We start from the raw sequence: 24,793 nt of genomic DNA on the forward strand, positions 1-24,793 counted from the left end.
TTTTACACACAAAAAAGCTGCAACCAACGGGATTCAATCCCAGCACTCACAGAAAGGACTGGTGTCTTAGCCCGCTCGGTTATCAGACTGATGGAGTAGTAAGTATGAAAAAACGTCTATATGAGCTTGACGTCTCGGTCAAGAAGGTCCCATACTGATTGGCTAAACAATTGTGGGTGTAATATTACATAAAATTTTATATAGCATTGCATTACACCCAGGCCTTCTACACTCAGCTGGATTCCGAGACAAAAACTTTTTTGGCGGCATCATTTTTTAGCTGCTTTTAAGAGATAAATTTCATCGGATTAGATTAGATTAGATCTAAGGAAAATAATTTCATTTTCGGAGATTTAACATGTTGCCAATGAAACCAATGATTTTTTTAATACCCAGGAACTTGAACTTTGAAGTTAGGGGAAATTCTCGTATGTTTGGCAGGTTAGGCACTCGCTCCTAACTCCATCCAATTTGCTGATTTTCTCTAATTTTGCAAAACTTTTGATAGAAACTTGCTTGCTCACTTCTCATTGAGCTACTTGTCACTCGATTTCAGTTGAAAACGCTTTAAATTAGCTTTAATTGAATGTCAAAGTTCTGACATGCCAACATTAGAGGCACGCTGGAATTAGATGATGTTCCAGTACTGGGAATATTTTTGTTATTGCAATTCTGTTGGGAAAATACTTTCAAACTTTTCTGGTGACAAAACACCCTACTTTTCTTCGCCAAGAATATCAGTACTAAAATGTGCATTTCAGCATCCATTTGAGTGTTGAAAAGTTCAGCTTTTCCGCATCTGTTTCGAAAATTAATACTGTTTTGGAGTGTGTTCCCAATAAATAAACTAAGTACAGTCCAGAATCGATTTTCCGAAGTTCGATTATCCAGAGCTTTGCATGGGACTTCAGATAATCGAATCATGACATTTTTTTCTTTTTTTTATTTTTCTTATTTTCAACATCAAATTCGAGTTCTGCTACCATATTTTAGTGGTTTTAGTGGACCAAATTTGAATGGTTAATTGCTTATTAAATAAAAAAAAAATCAATATTTCATAACCGGCATTATGTCCGCCATCTTGTATTTAAACATTCTAAATCATCTTAAGAGTTGGGTAATTCTCTACCAACTCACACGAAATCGGGAAAAGTTGCCCCGACCCCTCTTCGATTTGCGTGAAACTTTGTCCTAAGGGGTAACTTTTGTCCCTGATCACGAATCCGAGGTCCGTTTTTTGATATCTCGTGACGGAGGGCGGTACGACCCCTTCCATTTTTGAACATGCGAAAAAGAGGTGTTTTCAATAATTTGCAGCCTGAAACGGTGATGAGATAGAAATTTGGCATCAAAGGGACTTTTATGTAAAATTAGACGCCCGATTTGATGACGTACTCAGAATTCCGAAAAACGTATTTTTCATCGAAAAAACAATAAAAAGTTTTAAAAATTCTCCCATTTTCCGTTACTCGACTGTAAAAATTTTGGAACATGTCATTTTATGGGAAATTTAATGTACTTTTCGAATCTACATTGTCCCAGAAGGGTCATTTTTCATTTAGAACAAAATTTTTCATTTTAAAATTTCGTGTTTTTCTAACTTTGCAGGGTTATTTTTAGAGTGTAACAATGTTCTACAAAGTTGTAGAGCAGACAATTACAAAATTTTTGATATATAGACATTAGGGTTTGCTTATAAACATCACAAGTTATCGCGATTTTACGAAAAAAAGTTTTGAAAAAGTTACTTTTTGCGTTTCTCTTTGTTTCGTCGTCCGTGTCTGTCGCGGGTGACCATGAACGGCCATGATTGATGACGACCAACTTTTTTAAAACTTTTTTTCGTAAAATCGTGATAACTTGTGATGTTTATAAGCAAACCCCTTATGTATATATATCAAAATTTTTGTAATTGTCTGCTCTACAACTTTGTAGAACATTAAAACACTCTAAAAAATAACCCTGCAAAGTTAGAAAAACACGAAATTTTAAAATGAAAAATTTTGTTCTAAATGAAAAATGACCCTTCTGGAACAATGTAGATTCGAAACATTAAATTTCCCATAAAATGACATGTTCCAAAATTTTACAGTCGAGTAACGGAAAATGGGAGAATTTTAAAACTTTTTTAGTGTTTTTTCGATGAAAATACGTTTTTCGGTGATTACTCCATCAAATCGGGCGTCTAATTTTACATAAAAGTCCCTTTGACACCAAATTTCTATCTCATCACCGTTTCAGGCTGCAAATTATTGAAAAACACCTCTTTTTTCGCATGTGCAAAAATGGAAGGGGTCGTACCGCCCCTCCGTCACGAGATATCAAAAAACGGACCTCGGATTCGTGATCAGGGACAAAAGTTACCCCTTAGGACAAAGTTTCACGCAAATCGAAGAGGGGTCGGGGCAACTGCTGTGTGAGTTGGCGGAGAATTACCCAGTTAAGTTCAAATACCAAATTTCTATAACTGGTTCCAAAACCAATGAATACTATAAGAAACGCGGAACCATTTATCTGGAAATTATTACAAAGACTATTTTCCACTTAGGTTTGATAACTACGCATACCTAAGTCATCGACCAACTTTCCCACATTTTGTGACTCCGAAACCTCTTTCCCATCGTAACAGAAAGGTTAAATTTTACTTCTTTATGATGTTATTTTACCTCAAATCAGACGTAAAAAGTGACATTACACCTAAAAAGTTGTAAAATTACACATCTTCAGAGGTAAAATTATACAATTTTTTTCTGGCAAAAAAGCAATAAAATCATGGTAAATATGGTAATATGTATTTCATCTAGGAATGCAGTACATTTTGTAATTTTACCTAGCTGTTACTGTGTAATTTTCCCACTTTTCTAGTAGAATGTAACTTTCTCAGTTTAAATTGAGGTAGAATTACATCATAAATGAAGTGTTTCAGCCTTCCAAAGTTACAGCATACAAATTTACAAAAAAAAAAACGTTTCTTAATCCACCATTAGGTGGGTGGTGCCTTCCTCACATTTACAAAGTAATAATGAAAATAAGTTTATGAAAAAAATATATACCTGATACAGACTTTTTCAGAAAACATGCAGACTCTCATTTGAAGCAATGTGGCAACTGGGCGTTTCGCATCTGGCGCGACTCTCGCACGTAAACAAAAAGACCCGGCCTTTTGAGGTTAGGCAAAAGATCACCCTTTTTTGTGTCTACAAAAATCTTTTTCTTGGCATAACATTTTAAATACTTAACTAAACAGAATAAAATTTAATAGGGTCTTAGGGGACCCCAAAACGAACAGAATAAGGTGGATCCGGCCAAAATCGGTTCAGCCAGTTCTGAGATAATCGTGTGAAAAAAAATCACGTCTACACACATCCCCACAGACATTTGTTCAGAATTTGATTCTGAGTCGATAGGTATACGTGAAGGTATATCTAGGAGTCGTATTTAAGAAGTTCATTTTTCGAGTGATTTTATAGCCTTGCCTCAGTGAGGTGAGGAAGGCAAAATACTGTGTATACAGAAAAAAATATGTGAATTATAATCACATGTAAACTCAGTTGATGTAAACTTGAGATTCGACGCAAACGGTTGAATCACACGTAAAATGTTTTTACGTATAATTTGTTGCAAATTTACATCAAATTGCATTTAAATTTAAATGTTTAATGACGTCCAAAAGTGTTACATCATAAAACATTCACAAATATTTTTTTGTGTGTAATCGAATCTGAACTGTATTTAACATTGTGTTTCTTCATTTCAAATCGTCCCAAAGTATTATTTATTGTCATTGATAACAATGAATAAATTTCAGGAAAAAAATGCTGTCACTTCCACACATGAAGCGGCACCCCAACTGTGTACGAATGTCACCGTCGAAAGACTCCAAACGAGCCTTCATTTCCGCCGTGATTTATGTACATACCAGACACCAACCACGTGTCGCTCGAAAAATTTCCAACCATACTCGGTGGGCACCACTCTCTGCGAGAGAGGGTCGGAATCGACGGAATCGCTTACCTGGGCACAATTTTCCACTTTTGCCCAATCGCCAGATGCTGACGATGGTGGAAAAAGCTCCGGCGTCCGGAAACGAAAACGGTAAAACAGAATCGTCGTCGTTGGTCGCGGAAAAGCATTTTCCTCGACCCCTCTTTTCACGGAACCCTTTTTGTGTGATCCACGACGACCGGGAACTATTATCGGGATCGGCGTAACCTTTTCAGCAAAAGAGGCTTTTTTTCGGGGGACTTAGGCCGAGAAGGGGGGTCTTTTACACGCAACACTGGCCACACCGTGGGAAATCGTTTTCCACACGATAAATACAAAGTTTTGATTCGCAAGGCTCGCTGAACATTGGCTACAGTTTTTCTTATCCTAGCGAGAGCGATGCTTTTCGGGGCGGAAATGGCAGAAAGTGCTTGGCAAAAATTTATGGCCCCAATAAAAGCTGGTTGACGGCGAGCTTCTTGTTTGAGAAGGGGAGTTTTCTTTAGTTTGATGGAAATGGATGATTTGCAAACACTAGTTTCCGGCTTATGTTTGATTTTTCAAAGCGTATGTTTGGCAATTGATTTGAGTTTTCAAAACATCAATATTGAATTTGATTTCAAAACATTGTATGACTTTCGTAAAGGCTACCGAATTGTCAAATGTTAACACTTGTTCTTTGGGTGCGTTCTTAAATTACGTAACACAAATTTTGGCGGATTCTCTCTTCTGTCACGTAAACCATCTTTGATTTGTCTTGTCATAATTTTATGTGAAGAACATAGTGAATAAGAAGTAAAGTTAGGAAAATTAAACTGTTTTGAATAAATAGTGAAATACTAACGGTCATAAAAACAAAACAAAAATAGCTTGATAATACATTTTGACATAACAATCCAATCGTCTTCACTTCGACAACCTGATTTTGACATTCCACTTTCGATCGTTTCACACACAAACGAAGGAGTGCTTCTCATTGACTTCCCTCTGGAAATACATTTGCTCAGAGAACGGTCGTTTGACATTCTACCGAGATTCTAATCATCTCTTCCATGATCGCATTCAAATGAATTCTGTTACCACGCAGCAAACACAAGAAAGAGAGAGACGAAAAACGAGAGAAAGAGAAAGAGCACGTTGCCTCGTTCGGGCGGCTGCTTGGGTGGTATGTTTACGTTCACCGACCGTCGCCATGCAATGACGATCATGATAGGCGCTGTGTGTGAGCGATCAAATTTTTCGGAAATAATCACTGACAGACAGTTTTTTTTAACATCGAGCAGTCCCATTCAGTAGCAGATCCCTTTTCAAGCATTACTCGAAAGCTCCAAATGCACTAGCATCTACATTTAGAATTGAAATGTATGCACAATTGTATGAAAGCTGTTTATTAGCCAGAAGCCAACTTCCTACATTTGAACAATGAAATAATCCGACATGATGAGCACCAATCTCGTCCAAATCAAGACTGCAGCCTCTGCACAACAGCTTATTGAGTCAATTTCCGGTTAAATCCAGAAGCCACTTCGTCAAATTCCTCTCCAGCTATAGCTGGTTTTTGCGGCGTTGGCCAGATGAATCCCTCGACCCTCAAATGTCACTTTTGGTCTGGCGCTAATAATTGCCATGCTTCGAAGCACTTTCAAGCGCCACAAAACAAGCACCACTTGACGGGGACTCAAGGGAAGTAGAGAAAGAGAAAGAAAGCATAGCTTAATTAAAACAAGAGCATTTCTTAAGTTTTACGATACCGAAAAAGGAACGAAAAGAGCCAGGAAGTTCCGAGAGCTTTAAAAATAAGCTATTTTTTCTGAGCTAGCCCAAGTTGGCCGCCGCTAAACTAAATTTTAAGCAAATATTTAATCACGATCTTCCTTTGGCAGACTCTCCCGCCGCCACCCCTTCAACGGTTCAGTAGAATTTGTCTGCCCATTGATGTTGCCAGCAGAGAGCAACTTTTGCCGCGTGCAATTTTTACAACCAGCAACGCAGTGTTGCCAACCTAACCCAAAAAAACAGAACTAGCGAAACTGCAGCAAGATGAGCGGAAAACGATGTTTAAACAATAGTTTTCCAAATTGAAAAGCACGAAAAGTAGTTTCGAGTGGCACACACACGAATAAACATTCACTCTAGGGTTGGGTTTCCCAGTTCGCAGCTTTGCAGCGAAAATACCGAACGTGCATGTGTGTGACGAAGTAGTTGTATTTGCAGGATTAATCTGATCGTGCGGGAGCTAGCTAGATTCAGCTGGAGAGACAAAACAAAACAAAATTGCAATGTGGGTGAAACTGCAAATGGATGCACGATCTGGCAGAACCAGAGTTGCAGCGAGCTTTGTAACGTGAGCTGATGCTAACGAGGCACAGAGATTTGGGTTGAGACGAGAGCTTTTGAAATGGAAATCATTGTCAGCGTATTTGAGGCAACAAAATGCACTTTTTTTAATCAAGATTTTTTATGAATTCTAGCATTGATTTTTTTTTCATAAAAATGGATTAAAAATGTCAATTATTAATATTCTTAATAAATATTCCTAAAATCTGGCATCCTCGAGCTCAACTCTTCATTTCGGGGATTTTTTTCTCGACCCTCTCCGATTTCAATAAAACTTGGAGTCATGTTACAGTCATCCCACATATTCGGAACGGTTTCCAGATCGGCCAATGTTCAAAAAATCATAGCAAATCGGTAATTGAACTTAATGATTCGCTTTTACCTTCATTTGAAAGCTTTTCTTGCGATATTTCGAATGCTGTATCGAACATCTGCAAATTTTAACTTTTATATGAAGTTTTTTGAAGAATTACTTTGACCCTTGAAATCCACAAATTCGGAACACTTTTTTCTTACGAATGTAAACAAACTTTGGATCTTTCCAGGAGTACATATTTATTACCAAATAATGACTTCACACACCAAAACCGATGAAACTCAAGCTTAGTAATGTTTTATACATGGTTTGATAACTTTTTTTGTGAAAATATCAGTTAAATTCAGATGTTCCACAATTGTGGGAGGCACAATAACATCCCACAATTATGAAACAGGCCATTTGGAGGCAATGTTATGCAGCTCTGGACAAAATAGTCTTGGAATGAAGTTTTTTGTTCAAAAAGTACTAATTTTACTAGTAAAATAGCAAAATCATGTCCAAATGAAGGTTCTAAAAATAGTAAGGTCGACAGAGAAACTACTTTTGGCATGCTATTGACAAATTGTCATAAAAGTGTTCCAAATTTGTGGGTGTTCCAAATATGTGGGATGGCTGTATCCTACGCATATAAAAGCCATTTTTGTGTACATGGAGCCAGTTGCACTCGACATTTGAGACGGGCGTAAGTGTTTTAAATATTTTTGTAGTTCGCTTTTTAAGTATTGCTGTATCTCAAAACCATTGCATCATATTAAAAAGTGTTCAAAGACTAACTTGTACACCCAAAGTTAAAGAACGAGGGGATAGTCCTCACGAAAAGAAACGCGAGGAAAGTGCTACATTGCGAGAGTATAGTCCTCTCGCGTGTTCATTCGTTCATTGGAACAGTTCATCCTATGAGTGGCTTATATGGATAAACGACCGCCACTTAGTCACCGAACCATGGTGGCCCATACGGCAAAGGCACGGTTCAATATGCCGAAGGTCTTGGGTTCGAGTCTCGGTACCGGTACTTTTTTTTTTTTTGATAGATAAACTTTATCGAAAAATGAACCTTGAGTAAAGTACTCTCGGTAATTTCGGGATTTATCCTCTCAGTCCGCACACAGTATAATTTAACTACCGAATCGTGCTCTTTATCCTCTCGTATGCCGATGCCATGTTCTGGGTGTAGGAAATTTGATGGGCTTAAACCAGGGGTGACCAAAGTATGGCACGTGGGCCAAACGTGGCCCGCGAGGTAATTTTTTGTTGCCCGCAGACCCGTTTTGAATGATCATGTGCAACTTGTGAAGTGATTTTATACATTTTCGAAACTAAGGTTTATTTCAAACTTTTTCATTCTCGTCTTTTTTTGTTAATACAAAAACTTATGATTTATTAATATTTTGATGCCCATTTTACTACAAAAATATTTTGATAAAAAAATCTTAATAATTATAACTATTTAATCCGTTTCTATGTTAGTGAAACTAGTAAATATCGTCAAAACTTTCATCAAACAATTTTAGAAAAAATAAACAACGTTCAAATTTAACTTAAGTAGAAATCTGTAATAATTTCATAAATATAAGTATTTCATATTCCAATTTGAAAATCATGATGACCCTTTTTATGAACTGACCCTAAAACTTACTTTGCACTTAGAAACCTTCCCTCGAGAATCGAACTGATTATCCTGATTATTCTCTAGAGACAGTTGGCTATTGAATCTGATTTACTACCATCTGATAAAGGCAGACAAAATGTTGAAATCGGAGGAATAAGGCTGTTGCAAATATTCTACAATGTTTTGTCGACCAACTCCCCCCTCCCCCCTCATCATTAAATATTGGCTCGAGTAATTAGGGGCAAACATTACTTTATTAAAAAAAAAAACAAAAAAAACTTCAAAATATCAATGAAATTTAAAGTACAATCGCTGAAATTTATTTAAAATGCATTCCTCTGCGTTTAGAATCATGTTGAGCATTATTTGGAATTTTAGTGAATTTCCGATGAACTGTTAGGCTGTAAGAGTTTTTTTTCTAAAATGTTGTTTTCGGCGAATCTTACATTTTTTTGAAAAAAAACTAAAACAGCTAGAATAATTTTCTAACATTTTTTCCCTTGTCAACTGTTCAGCAAAATCAAATGGCGTCTCGGGCGTCGCGAGATGCGACGCATATCTTTTTTGCCGGGGCCAATTTTTCGAAAAAATGCCAAACTTTGAAGGTCTGTACCGAGCTCCAGGATGCTCCAAACTTCAATATTATACATACCAAAAGATGCGCAAGGATCTGGCCTACACGTCAGTGATGTTTTTGGTAAACGCATTGGTGGCCAAAACGCCTCAAAAAGTAACATTTTTGAAAAAAATCTTTTTTTACGGGTTATATCCCATTTAAAATTGAAGGGCGGAGCGCCAGCTCCTGTTACGTCCAATCAAGCTCATATTTGGAATTTAGGCTCAGTATGCCCACCGGAACAAACCCCTGAATGCCCGCCAAAAAGTCATTTTTGTTACATCCTAGTATGTATGTATGTAGAGAGACCCACTCGACTTGGTTTAGGGACCCATAGATCGAGTTTTATAAAGATTGAAGTTTCGATAAGTATTTCAAAAGTTATGTATAAAAATGTGTTTCCACATATATTCGGATCTCACTTAAATGTATGTAAACTATGTCCAAGTCCATCTTCCGACACATCGTTGGTTAGATTATCAAAAGATTTTTCCAACGAGTCTAAAACACTGAAGATCTGGCAACTCTGTCTCGAGATATGGCCCCTTAAGTTATATTGATGTACTTTTTGGAAGTCGGATCTCACATAAATGTATGTAAACTATATCCGGATCCACCATCCGACCCAACGTTGGTTAGGTTATCAAAAGACATTTCCAACGAATCCAAAACATTGAAGATCTGGCAACCCTGTCTCGAGATATGGCCACTTAGGTGATATCGATGTACTTTTTGGATGCTGGATCTAAAAAATAAATGAAATTTGTGTACAGCCATTGTTGTGAGGAAGGCTCCAACCACATAGGTGGATTATGTTAGTTTTTAGCTTTGCTAGTGGCTATTTTGATGGAACTTACACGCAAAAACATTGAACTCCTTTTGAACTGACCACTGCAACCACCCAAATTGGTTCAATTAAACAAATTGAAAATCGCTAGAAAGGATATCTGAAATTTGTGCACCAAAATCAATTACATTTCGTGCACTCAGCTTCTCAGCTTTCGAACGATTTTTCATCATTTTACATGTTGTTTTCCTTTCATCTCTTAGTCCGTTTATGTCGATTTTCATTGGAAAAAAAATCCCAACTTTTTTTTTGCTTCTCAATCGCTGCTGATTGGAAAACAAATTCATAAATATTCACCCGAAAATTCAGGCCATCAACGGCTCCAAATTAACGACAGCGAAGGCAAAAGGTCATTTGGAATCATTTGGAGGAAGCGAAAAACACACGACGGACGCGAGAGTAATTTCACCGTGCTGCCCTTCGGAACAGCACTTTAATTCGTTTTTATGACCCAGAGCACCGTAAAAAATCATTCGGACAACATTCGGACTTTCACCCACCCAGCAGCCCAGCTCCCTGCTATGTTACTGCTCGATTCAATTTTATGACTTGTTGTGCTCGAAATGGGAAGATTTTCCGCGGCCAACTCTCTCAATCTCCCTACTTGTGTCACTCAACAACGTCACTACACGAGGAAATAAAAATAAAACGCGCGCGCGCGACACAATCGGAAAATGTCCTCTACCACCAATTCTTGCAAAAAAAACACAATTATTTAATTTTATTTCGTGGTGTCTTTTGTTTTGAAAGAAACATAAAAAGGATTAACAGGAATTGTCAACCTGAAAGAGGATATGCCATCAGAGGGCAAAGTCTTAAACATTCACTTTAAGATAATTAAAGTTAGAATGCATGTTTTGCTTTTAGCACTTGTTTAATTTGACATTTAAAATAATTGAAATGACGTAGTTTCAACCACCCCTAAACATGGGAAACGTTTAAGTCAAAGTGCTCGTAAACCTAGTTCGTTTAAGTCGTTGTGAAAACAGAAGTAAGACATGAATTTCTACTGTTTGATCAGCATCTCAAAACAGTAAAGTCAAAGCAAAACAGCTCAAGACTTTGTTGGAAAGGAAAATCGTCCCAAAACCCCCCGAAATGTCGAATGTCATTTTTCATGATGACGAAAATTAATGAGCTCATTAGGGGGAGCTTGACCCAATGCTGCTGGGCAGAATTTTCAGTTATCGCCCAATGTCCAGTCGTAACTTTCACAGTTGAAGCAGCGCGTCTGGCCGGAGGCAGCTTAGACTTGAGTTTGCCTTTTTTTGTTTTGTCTAGAAACAGTCCCTTCGTTTATCTTTCTAATGAGTGGTACTTAAAATGCTTTAAGATGGGTTAGTGAGGAGTGTTGATAAAGTAAATGTTGAAAACAGTTGAGAAATTGGATCATGGAAATATTTCTAAAAATATGTTTCAAATGGACAAACATTTGATAGATCTATTCTTCATAGTTTTTTTTTAATATGAGCGAAACATTAAAGTGTAATAACATAATCTATTTTCAAGCACAACAATTTTTCAGTTCCTATTGGGGTTCTTAACTATTCCCCAAAGTTTGGGAACGATTTGTTCAGTCCCTACTTTGCGCAATGCGATTCAATTCATTTATCAATGGGAAAACCCATATTTATTTTGGATTTTGTTATGGTGGATGGTGCTAACTTGCTACTAAAAATTATAAAGCGTCCTCAAGTCTTAAAAGTGTTTTTAGCTCGATAATTCATAAAATTACAAAAATCTGTAATTCCAGATCTTACTCAACTTTCCAAACATTAATAAAACTCTTCAAATTCCTTAAATAAAAAAGGGAAATTATAAAATTCCAGATTATTTGATAACCTAAATTTCCAAAAATTCCTCAATTTTCTAAATTTTAAAAAATCTTTTTGAACTCTCAATACTCTATGACATCTTGAAAAAATCTAAATGTTTTTAAAATTCGCTGATTTCAGAAATCCCTAAAATTCGATAATTAAAAAAAATGCGTAAAATAAAAAAAGGTGTAGCATTTTACAATTTCCAGATTTTTTGAAATTTTCGCAATTTCAAGAATTTAAGAAATGTTAAGTTTTTTTTGTAGTTTTAGCAAATTCTGTAAATTTAGAAATTTATTTTTTTAAATTAGATTCTTTTAAATTTCTGAAATTTTATATTTTTGAGTATTTTTCGAATGTTAGAATTTTGTTTATTTCTGGAATTTTAGAAATTATAATAGTTCTCCATACAGTTTTATTGCCAAGTCAAACAAAATAGGCAGCGAATGACAAACATGTTGAAGCTGCCTGAAATAAATTAACCACCACCATACAAAATAGTCATGGTAATATTAAAAAATATGAATCTGAAGGGATTTTCAGATCGATTTGGTGTCTTCGGCAAGCTGTATATTATATCAGAATAAATTGGAACACATATAAAAACTGATTTTCTAATTAAAATTTTTACGTGCAAACATCAAAATCCTTATTTTGCAGTCCTCGCGAGTTATAAGAATTTTAAGAATAGTTTTTCAGTGAACATTAGGAATTGTTGACCCCTAACTCAACTATGCACTTTGAAAAAAATCGTAAAATTCTGCAAATTTTACGAATGATCCTATAGACTTTTGTGGTGACTGCTTATTTGGGAAACATTTGGATAAACAGCATTGTGAAACAATTTTCCTTGAGTAATTTTAAGCATCCATTTGGGTGCCAAAAATATCAAATTTGAACTTTTCAGCACTTGTTTCGAAAAGTAACACTTTTCAACATTTTTTTATTTAATCGATTTATTGACAAAATACATGAAAATTTGACTTAAAATTTCACTCAGTGTGTGTTTTTCGGAATTGCAAAAAACGTTGTATGGAACTCGTTGCAAAACTTGATTTTTTCAGCACTCTTCGTATTTATCCAACTCGGTGAACCTCCGTGGATAAATGTACGACTCGTGCTGAAAAAATCCTCTTTTTGCAACTTGTTGCATAAACTACTATTACACTACTCGACAAAACAAAACTTTTGTCATGGGAAACACGATATCTCATCGGTTCCTCAGAGAAAATGCTTCCCCGAATCCGATGCAATCGACAGAATTTGATTTTATGTCCACGCGGACTGACGCGAATGTGGTAAATTTTTTAACATAAAAAATCGAACAATTTAAAAAAACATGCGTCTCCTCCCAATTATATGATCCATCTACAAGAATATGGAAGCGCCTGGTGCATAGCCATTTCCTTTAAGCATAACGGAAACAACCAATAAAAATGTTCAAAAAAGATGTCAAGTTCGGGGGGTCCACAGCTAGCATTTTTTGTACGATTATAAAAATAAATATTATAAGATTGGATTTAAAATATTTGATTTTTTTTTATTGATTTACGTAACGGCGGTTTATATCAGAACACAATTCTACAACAATTCATAAAACAAAAATAGCGAAAAATATATTATATTAGAAAACCTTTTTATATTATTCAAGAACAACTGATAATTTACAAATTAAGAGAAGGTTCACAGAAATTATTTCACGAAGTGTTGCCGATGTATCTCTCCATGTTCGTTTGGTGCATAAGTTCAAAAGATGCAATTCACTTTAGATTTCTGTCCCTGTCCCTAAGAAATCTAAAGTGATCAAAAAATCTATCTATCATTTAGGAAACAAATTTCACCATCGTAATATTTACCACCGTATTAGCAAGACTGAGATTTATTCCAATCCCCGTCTGCAAACACCACATCCAAAGATAAATGTCCTCTCCAGGCAGAACTTATTTGCCCGAGTCCTCTGCCATTAACGGCCTCCGCAGCAGAAAACGCGCACACAAAAGTTGAACCTTTCTGCCTGCCGAATGCATTATTCAGTTGAAATTTCCGCCGCAACCAAACTTGCGCGCACCGACTTCAAACGAGCCCTGTCAGAAACAATGTGCCGGTGCTGGCTGCTTCCTTCTCAACCTGTGCCCCGAAGCCGGGGACATCTGCAGTCCGGAAACCGGAAACGGGTGACCTTCACCTCCTCACAAAAGCACGCACCGTCGATTTCTGCCGGTTCCGGGGGTGTGCATTTCCGGATTCAGTCCTGAGCACTGGGATAACGGTGGAGGGAACATTTTTCGGTGGAAATCCAGTGAGGGCAATTTTCAAGCTGCAGTCCATTGATGGCAGAGGTGAAAATGGCAACCTGGGAGCGATAAATTTAAAGTTTTTCTTCATCCCCTGAGCAGTTGCAGTTCTTGCTCAAGATGCTCATTGTTTGCTAGCCCCCCGGTAATCTTTGTGCACATCGATTCTCGGGAAGTTTTGTTGTCTGCAGGTTACAAATATCCGCAACGTTGCAGTATCGGATTAAAGCGAAACTTTTTAGAGCTTCTTTGACTTTCATTGGTTGTTGCCCCATAACAGGAGGAAAGTTTTTATTTAATTTTTGGCTGTGTCACGAAAAGAAAAAGCAGCTCCTAAGCAGCTCAAGTTTCATAAAGCATCGCTGACACCAGTATTTAATGCTACTTATAAACTATTCTCAAGTTTTGGCTTGCGTCAGAAACAATTTTCCAAGTGACTGGATTTTGCTTTGAAGAATTACCATCAAAATGCAGTTTGACAGTTGTTTGTACCGGTTTTTGCACAATTGATCTTTAGTGTTGAGCTTTTTTATTGAGAGTTTCAAATTGGTAAAGGTAACTTTTCATAGAATTTCATATTAAAAAAAATATTGGTGATGATGATAACTGATTACTTTGTATGATTTTGGTCCAGAGCGTTTGGTGCGGTATATCCACGCATTCTCACTTTTCTGTTGATTTTGTTAGATGTGATTCATTTACAGAATCAGAAATAGGTTAGATTAGATTAATTTAAATAATGTCGATAAAGTGATTCGCTTCGATTTTTTAATGTTTAAATTAAAATTTAATCATGACTAGGATTTAAAAATAAAATATTGTCTAAGTACAAATAAACAAGAATCAAGAATGCACAAAAAAACTGATACTAATTGGAAAACCAACCCTCATATCCACAACTCGTGCACGTGGCAATAAATTCTCACCAATCTTTGCACCCTGAGAGGTCTCTAGGACGAGCCTCCGTACTTCTTTTTTTATTTCCGGACCTCCCCATCACACGACAAATCCCACTCAAACACAAACTATTTCCAACATTTTTATCATCATCAACTCACACTGCCTGGGACCCCACACACACACTCTTGAACGATTGCTAAGAGGAGTGTGCTGCCTCTGCAACTATTCAACTTTGTCCCGGGTTGGTTAGCTTATTTTTTTCTTTCGCTTCCAATATTTTTTCCGCCTGCAGGGACAAAAAACCGGAAGCAGCAGGGAGTTCTTCCCGAGTCTGTCATAAAAATATGCTGCACAGGCGACACTTTAGTCCCCCTGGCGAAGGGCACTGTTGAAAATTGTGTGAACAATATTGTTATAATAAAAGACATAACTTTTGTGAAACTAAACTCAAATGTTGTAGAAAATCTAGGTTTTGATCAAAACCTCGAAATTGTAAAAAAAAAATCTAACTAAATCCACCAATGTGTGGGGTCCGACAATGGATGATATGATGGGTTTGGTCACAATTTCATCTAATTTTCTTAGATTCCGAATAAAAATGTACACTAATATCACTAAGAGGTCATAACATGAGACAGGGTTGCCAGATTTTCTAAATTTTAGACACGCTTGAATGGTTTTCAATTACCTAACCAACGATGGGTCATATAAGTGAGATCCAGCCTCAAAATGTACATAAATATCACTAAAGTGTTCGTAACTTGAAACAGGGTTGCCAGATCTCCAATGTTTGAATTCTATATATAGATAATTACAGTTATGTTTTAAATATTATACTGTGTAATTGTACCAGAAAAAAACGAAACCTTTGCTGAAGATGCTGCAGACCAGACAACTTGGTACACAAACTCTTTGACGCTTGGGATGCAGTCTCCCATTTGGCAAGCTTCACTTAACAGGAGAAAGCTTCTGGCTGCATTCGAGTCCGGAGAAGCGTGAAACATGAATGTGTGTGTGTCTGCATCGTCACCACTGTCAGCAGAAATTTATTTATGATGATGAGAACTCATCGTTCCTGCCCGGCACAATGTGTGTTTCCTTGCAATATTACAAAATATGTTTGCGTCCTGTCACGGGCACAAACACGACAAAAAAAACATAACCCATATTGAGTGTCTTGACAGCGGACAGAATGGTCACGGGCACATGTGCTGGGTATGCAGTTGCTGTTTGCGCAACTTATTGGTATCACATTCATCTCAAGAAAGGGTCTTCTTTTTGGATTGAAATAGTTTTTTTTCCTGATGAAGTTCAATTTCCTGGATGTAATGAACATTTGGGCCTTGTATTATTAACACTCTTTGCCGGCACACTTTGTTGCAGAATCAAATATTTCGCATAAATACAGTCAGCCCACGCACTCCAATAACCCACAAATGTGTAACAATTTGTGTAATTTTGTTATTGTCAACCATTGACCTTACTATTTGAAGGGTGTGTTTCTTGACCATTTTATAAAGTGCATGAAACTTGTTTTGCCTTCCTCACTGAGGTAAGGCTATAATCCTGCTCTAAAAATGAACTTTTTATTCAAAGCTCGAAGACCCACCTTCATGTATACATACCGACTCAGAATCGAAAACTGTACAAATGTCTGTGTGTGTGTGTGTGTATGTGTGTGTGTATGTGTGTGTGTATGTGTGTGTGTATGTATGTATGTGACCAAAATTCTCACTGAGTTTTCTCAGCATTGGCTGAACCGATTTTGACCAAACCAGTTGACTTGGTATAGGGTCCCATACATCGCTATTGAATTGTTTGAATTTTCGATAACTAGTTCAAAAGTTATGTATAAAAATGTGTTTTCACATATATCCGGATCTCATTTATATGCATGTAAACGATGTCCGGATCCATCATCCGACCCATCGTTGGTTGGGTAATCGAGAGACCTTTCCAACAAGCTTACAACATTGAAGATCTGGCAACCCTGTCTCGAGTTATAACCATTTTAAGTGATATTTATGTACTTTTTTGAAGCCGGATCTCACTTAAATGTATGAAAACGATGTCCGGATCCATCACCCGACCCATCGTTGGTTAGGTAATCGAGAGACCTTTTCAACAAGCTTACAACATTAAAGATCTGGCGACCCTGTCTCGAGTTATGACCACTTAAGTGATATTTATGTACTTTTTTGAAACCGGATTTCAATTAAATGTATGCAAACGATGTCCGGATCCATCATCCGACCCATCGTTGGTTAGGTAATCAAGAGACCTTACCAACAAGCTTATAACAATAAAGATCTGACAACCCTGCCTCGAGTTATGACCACTTAAGTGATATTTATGTACTTTTTTGAAGCCGGATCTCAATTAAATGTATGCAAACGATGTCCACAACATTGAAGATCTGGCAACCCTGTCTCGAGTTATGACCACTTAAGTTATATCTGTGTTCTTATTTTTGAGGAAAATATCAACCACATAGGTGGATTAAGTCAGTTTTTGTAAGGTAACTTTTCAGTGGATTTGGTATGTTGCTGTACCGCCATCTAACACTAGAATTTTATTTCTGCTAAAAACTAAGTGAATTCATCGTCCAACAGATAATTTTGAAATACGAAATACGTTAACAATACACTAAAGAATTATTCACAATATAACAAAAAAAAATATATTACTTGATTCGTAAAAGGTCTAAAGTTGGCCGCACCTTTCCTACTTTTTTTAGGTTTAAAATATTTAAACTGTATTTTCTCGGATTTTAAGAATTGGCCATTTCTTCAATCGATAATCAACCAAAAGTAAAGAGTGAATTTAAAACAGATAAATCGTACAAATTTTGTAAAGAACTTTAAAAACAATTAGTATGAGAAACAATTCAGATAACGAAACAATTAATTGTCTTTCCATCAACTCAAGATTGCCCTTTTGAAAATAACATTTCTTGCTGAACGCTTGCCAATCGACCACAGCAATCGCCTCAGAACGTGCCCTTCCAACCAACCAACACTAACTGCTAATCGATGTTCCCCGGACGATTAAGTCCTTTAGGTGTTAAAAATCAACAGCCGAATCGTGATTCATCTAAACCGTCTCGATACGCCTGTTATCGCCTGTGCACGTGGCATCTTGAGTTGCTCCTTCTTTTTTTTTTCATTTTTCCAAACCACTGAAAACCGAAAAGTGGCAAACGTTTTCCATTTTCTTCCCAGGGTTGCACGTGACTTACTTCGCTGACTGGGGGGAACAATTTTCCAATCACGCACCCACCTCCCCCTTTCCACAAAGCATCTTTTGCCCCAGTTTCCCGCTCAAGTGGGTGGCAGACAAACTCTCCCCAAACCGAAAAACGAAACACTTGACACGTTTGCTCGTTCTCGAAGCTCGACAAAATTTATCTCGATCGACATAGCGAAACGCGTTCACTTTTTTTTTAGAAAAGAAACACACAAAAAATCCTGTGTGGTCAAACGACGAACCTTAGTTGTCTGTGAGTGGAAGAGCAAAAGTGTAATGAATGATAACGAGATTTTCCAATTTTTTACGACTCTTTCTGGCAAAGCGCGCGCGTCCGAGGGTGAAAACCATGGGCAAGCTTGAACATTGCCATGGTGGTGCAACGATGGTCTCTATCTGATGATGACCCGCTACTGCACCATTGCTTACAGTGTAACCTCGGTAGTTTAACGTTCAAAATTAGAAATGAAGTTAAGTAATGATTTTGAATTTTAAATAACCAATTTTGTCAATCCAACAGGTGACACTCACGATTCACACCATACATTGTCAAACCACCAGGGTCTCACTGTACCAGAACGCGCTAGGGCGTCGCGACGTCTTCATGCAAGGCGGTGGCGTCGACGTTGGCCAGAGCACCAACCAAACAATGAATTTGGGTCGCGAGCGCCAGCGAAAGAATGGTCGGTCGTGCGGTGAAGCTTGTCATGAAGCGGAGAGAGCTTTTAGGGGGGTGGGTGGAGGGAGCTTTTCTTCGTCGGAACACAAACTGCACTCTGGGCTGATTTCGAGAGTCGGACACTGTCTGCTGTCGCACGGAGGACAAGTGACACTATAAAATGGGTGCTGCACTGGTGTGCTCGAGGGAAAACTTGAATGATTAATTGACCAGAAATAATGCTGGATTATGGAGTTGTTGAGGGTCTAGACGGTGATGAGCTTTCAGAGAAAAGGGAATCATTTGAGCATTTTGAAGTTAAAGGAGTCTTCATACGCAAAAATAATATGATAACAATATGTTTTAACCAGACCTAAAACATAAAACAACCTTGCAAAAATCAAATTTCAAAACCAGGCATCCTGAGCAGCTACATTAAACTTTGTTATAAAACACAAACTTTTGTGTTTGAAGAATATCTTTTCTGTCAAACTACACAGGAAAAAAAAACATGATGGCAATATTCATCAGGAAATGGTGACAGATTTTGTGTCGAAAAAAAATGTGTAATATTACATCGGGACCATCCATAAACCACGTGGACACTTAAGGGGGGTGGCGATGTCCACGATCCATACAAAAAAGTTTTTTGTATGAACAATTGTCCACGGGGGGGGGGGGGAAACAGATTCACAAAAAAGTGTCCACGTGGTTTATGGATGGTCCCATCAGGAATTAATGAATATTCATCAGTTTTTGATGAATATCCATCAGGTTCACATTTTTACACATTGTTTATGTAATATTACTTTAAAAAACTTACTTAATCCACCTACGTGGTTGATGCCTTCCTCACTTTTTACCAACAATGGGTAATATGAGTGGTTTGTTTCAGCTATTTTTTTTTAGATCCAGAAAAATACGACTCACATATAACTTCAGTAATCATAACTCGAGACAAGGTTGCCAGATCTTCAATGTTTTAAACTCGTTGGAAAGGTCTTTTGATTACCTAACCAACGATGGGTTGGATGATGGATCTGGACATCGTTTACACTCTCACTTTACTATTCGACGCAACCCGGTGCTTTCGGGACCCGCTGCTCATCCAGCGCCGCAACTATCACCACCCTACCTGGATTACCGACGCCGAACCTAGTCGCGCCCTCCGCACCTTTAACCTTCCGTGCAGGTAATTCTCGTTCGGGTATATGTCCGGCCGAAGCCGCAGGTGCTGCCGCCCCCTCATTCGGTTTCCAAAACGTTCCAGCAAACTATTCGACGCAACCCGGTGCTTTCGGGACCCGCTGCTCATCCAGCGCCGCAACTGTCACTACCCTACCTGGATTACCGACGCCGAACCTAGTCGCGCCCTCCGCACCTTTAACCTTCCGTGCAGGTAATGCTCGTTCGGGTATATGTCCGGCCGAAGCCGCAGGTGCTGCCGCCCCTCATTTGGATTCCCAACCGTTCCAGTTTTCGTTTCGGATCCACTACCAACCGGCAATCTGGCAGCTCTCGATCAGCGTCTGGACAACCACAAGCTCACAATGCCTTCCAAACATCACAATCAACATTGGCTGGGTTCCATCTTCCTGCAGCCAACAGTAGTACGGCATTTTCGCTTGCTGCCAACACTAGAGTGCAACCAATCAACAACAATCCACAATCTGTGCCACAACAAAAGCTGCTCGTCCCCGGAACCGGAAGCAGCTACAGCCCCACTTACAGCCCTTCCTACAACCACCATTAGTTCAACACAATTTGGCTCCTCCTCTTCAGCAAACTGCCCCGGCTTTTACCTGCAAGCATTTCTATGTTAAACCGTTTGACCCCGCAACAACGGCCGAGCAAATCGCTAATTACATCCAAAGCCGTACCGGCTGGAGCTATGATAACTTAAACTGTCAACGACTGACTTCTGAGTCTCGTTCAGACTCTCGACCACTAACATTCGTGTCGTTCAAAGTTACCGTGCCCGATGTTGTAGCTTTTACCAATGTTATTACCAACTCAGCATTCTGGCCCGACTTTGTTAGCGTCGATTCGTTCACTTCAAGGCGTCGTTCATAGCAATCAAAGCCCTGCTCAGCTCTCGCTTCCGTAACATCGAATACCAGACGAGACATTCTTTCTGTTTACTACCAAAATCTTGGCGGCCTGAATAGTTCCTTAGCTGAATACAAGCTCGCGTGCTCCGATGCTTCTTATGACCTTTATGCCTTTACCGAAACTTGGTTACAGTCTCATACCCTATCCAGCTATTTGATGACACTTACGAAGTTTACCGGAAGGATAGGTCAAGTTCTACTAGTTCGAAAGGTTTTTCGATAACCTAACCAACGATGGGTTGGATGGTGGATCCGGACATAGTTTACATACATTTAAGTGAGATCCGGTTTCTAAAAAGTACATAAATAATACTTAAGTGGCCATATCTCGAGACAGGGTTGCCAGATCTTCAATGTTTTGGATTCGTTGGAAAGGTTTTTTGATAACCTAACCAACGATGGGTCGGATGGTGGATCCGGACATAGTTTACATACATTTAAGTGAGATCCGGTTTCCAAAAAGTAAATAAATATTACTTAAGTGGCCATATCTCGAGACAGGGTTGCCAGATCTTCAATGTTTTGAATTCGTTGGAAAGGTTTTTTGATTACCTAACGGTGGGTTGGATGATGGATCCGGACATAGTTTTCATGCATATAAGTGAGATCCGGATAAATGTGAAAACACATTTTTATATACAACTTTTGAACTACTTATCGAAACTTCAAACAATTCCATAGCGATGTATGGGACCCTAAACCAAGTCGAATGCAACCGGTTTGATCAAAATCGGTCCAGCCAGTGCTGAGAAAACTTGGCAAGAATTTTGAACACATACACACACACTCACACACACACACACACACACACACACACACACACACACACACACACACACACACACACACACACACACACACACACACACACACACACACACACACACACACACACACACACACACACACACACACACACACACACACACACACACACACACACACACACACACACACACACACACACACACACACACACACACACACACACACACACACACATACACACACACACACACACACACACACACACACACACACACACACACACACACACACACACACACACACACACACACACACACACACACACACACACACACACACACACACACACACACACACACACACACACACACACACACACACACACACACACACACACACACACACACACACACACACACACACACACACACACACACACACACACACACACACACACACACACACACACACACACACACACACACACACACACACACACACACACACACACACACACACACACACACACACACACACACACACACACACACACACACACACACACACACACACACACACACACACACACACACACACACACACACACACACACACACACACACACACACACACACACACACACACACACACACACACACACACACACACACACACACACACACACACACACACACACACACACACACACACACACACACACACACACACACACACACACACACACACACACACACACACACACACACACACACACACACACAGACTGATAACGGTTTGGGTAAGGCAGTTTAACACAGAAAAAAGACACTTTTTCTTTTAATGATTTTTTTGGTTGTTAATTTTTGCTCGGGGGTCCCTTTAGTTCAAATTTTTCGGTGATAATTTTATCATATTCGTGTTTCTGAGTCAATTTAACAATAGAAACGTGCATAAAAATGTTGACCCTTTAATGAATTAAAGTTTAAAAAATTAAGAAGCTGCCATTTCTGGTGACCTTGGAAATGAATTAAATTTTAAATAAATGTTCAGTTTTCGATTCTGAGTCGATAGGTATACATGAATATAGGTCTACGAGCTGTTTTTCAAATGTACAATTTTCGAGCAGCATTATAGTGAGTAAGGCAAAAGAGGTAATATTCAACCTACCAAGTTTTCAACCTTCCGAAATTCCACTTTTTTTTGCTGTGTAGTGTTTGCAAACATACAAACAAAGCTACTACACGGAAAAAATGATGGTGATATTATCCGGAAATGGTGACAGATTTTGTGTAAAAAAAGTGTAATTTTAAATCAGGGGTTGGTGAATTTTTATCAGTTTCTGATCAATTTTCATCAGGTTCACATTTTTACACATATTTTGAATAATCTTACACAAAAAAGAGGTGATATTCAACCATCCAAATTTTTAACATTCCAAAATTCAATATATGCATATACAATTTTGGTTAACACAAAAAAAGATGCAACCGATGGGATTCAAACCCAGCACCAACAGTAAGGACTGGCGCCTTAGCCCGCTCGGCCACCAGGGTAAACGCATATGAACTTGACATTTCGATCAAGTAGGTTTCCCATACTGATAAGCTACATATTTCAGGGTGTAATATTGCATATAATTTCATAAAAAAATGCAAAATTTATTTTACACCCAGGCCTTTTACTACTTTATTTGCTGTGAAGAGTGCTCATATTTTGGCCAGATGCTAGTTTTATATGTACAAACCTTGAAAATTGAGGCAAATTGGTGAGGTCGATGCGAGATGGGTATGTTTTGCTCGTGGACCCGCTCTTAATCGCCCATTATTCGATCCTAGGTGAACATGATATAATCCAGGTCTTCCATATGTTTATAGGACCTAATCACCTAATGTCTAGAAATGGAAAGCAATATTTTTCTCCTCACTCAAAAATAAACTAAAATTGGTTTTTCTTACAGAGGCATATTTTCCAAAAACTTACACCATGATTTAGTCAAATTGATAACTAAATATGTTAGGCCAGCTAAGTTTTATGTTGGGAAAAATTTAACGGACAGTGTATACCGTCATCTGGGGCGAATTGGGACACATGGGGTGGATTGGGACAGCAGTTTTAGCAATGTTGCAGTCTAATATTATGCTTTTTTGAGGTGGTTTCGGTTAGACCAAATTCAGAGCAACAGAATGTGTTCATTCATTAAAAAAATTAATGCTTTTAAGTGCTCTAAAATATGCTGTCCCTATCAAACTGTAGTCCCGATTCGCCCCAGTTTACGGAAAATGATCAGTAGAAAAAAAGCCGAAAATCGAGTCCGTAGTTTTAAATTTATCAACATATTACAGAAGTTTTGTCATATTACATAAAGAAAAAATATTCCAGTATCCTGCAGAGCCCAAAAATCACAAAATCAAAACTCAGACACAGTGAAATTCACAGCTGGTCCCAAAAAGCCTGCAAAGCTTCTCCACCAAAGCCTTCCGAACATTGGCACAGCCAACAAACCATTTGCCAGAGCCATCTTGGAAGCGTTTTTTTTTTCTCCTCTGCCAACGTTCAAACGGATTTCCCCAAATTTATGCGATTTAATATCTGCTACAATCGATTACAGCGAAAAAAAGGAACCAAAAAAATCTTTCTGTGATGGGAATTTATTATCAACTGGCCTCTGAACCAGAACGATGAGAAAAGCTTGGAGTAACCTTCCGGGCACTGGGTGACGCCTTCCGGATGTGAGGGGGTGGAAACAATTTCCGCTTTCGTTTCCGACGACGCCGACGACGAGTGGTCGGCTTGGATCGAGATAAGTACGGTTCTATCATTTTAATAAGACTTGTCCAACGAGGAAGCGTGATCTTCAAATGCGCGCACAGATGTTGTTTATTGGTTGATTATATGCAGTACGCTTTGAAACAACAATAAAGCAAACGCCATTTGCAAAATCTATTATGCTGTGACATGATTTATGCACACTCACAACCACTAAACCGATTTATTTTACACCTTTTCGATTAACGTAAACGACCCTGCAAGCTTTCTTCTCTGGTTCTGGTTCTGGTCGTTGTCGATGCACATAAAAGTTTACGACTTAACATTGTGCTTGTCGCTGCTTGCACGAGCTAATGCATAATGAAGTGCGACTGGATTGTGCAGTTTCCAGCTCGATTTTATGGATTCAAGCAGCTTTACTTTGATTCGGAAGGATTGAAAAGAAGCACTTGTTGTTAGAAAGACAGTGCAACGTGGGTAGAAGATTCTGGGAGAGAACTCTAAACCAAAACTAAAATCAA

General features: G+C 38.3%; 1 protein-coding gene across 11 annotated transcripts in view; it reads left to right on the forward strand.

Annotated features, from left to right (window-relative positions):
• Positions 1-24,793, forward strand: part of LOC6041134 (small conductance calcium-activated potassium channel protein) — a 459,395-nt gene that overhangs the window by 308,326 nt on the left and 126,276 nt on the right. The window lies entirely within an intron of this gene.

The sequence above is a fragment of the Culex quinquefasciatus genome, chromosome 2 (genome assembly GCF_015732765.1).
Source record: "Culex quinquefasciatus strain JHB chromosome 2, VPISU_Cqui_1.0_pri_paternal, whole genome shotgun sequence".
NCBI classification, from domain to species: Eukaryota; Metazoa; Arthropoda; class Insecta; order Diptera; family Culicidae; genus Culex; species Culex quinquefasciatus.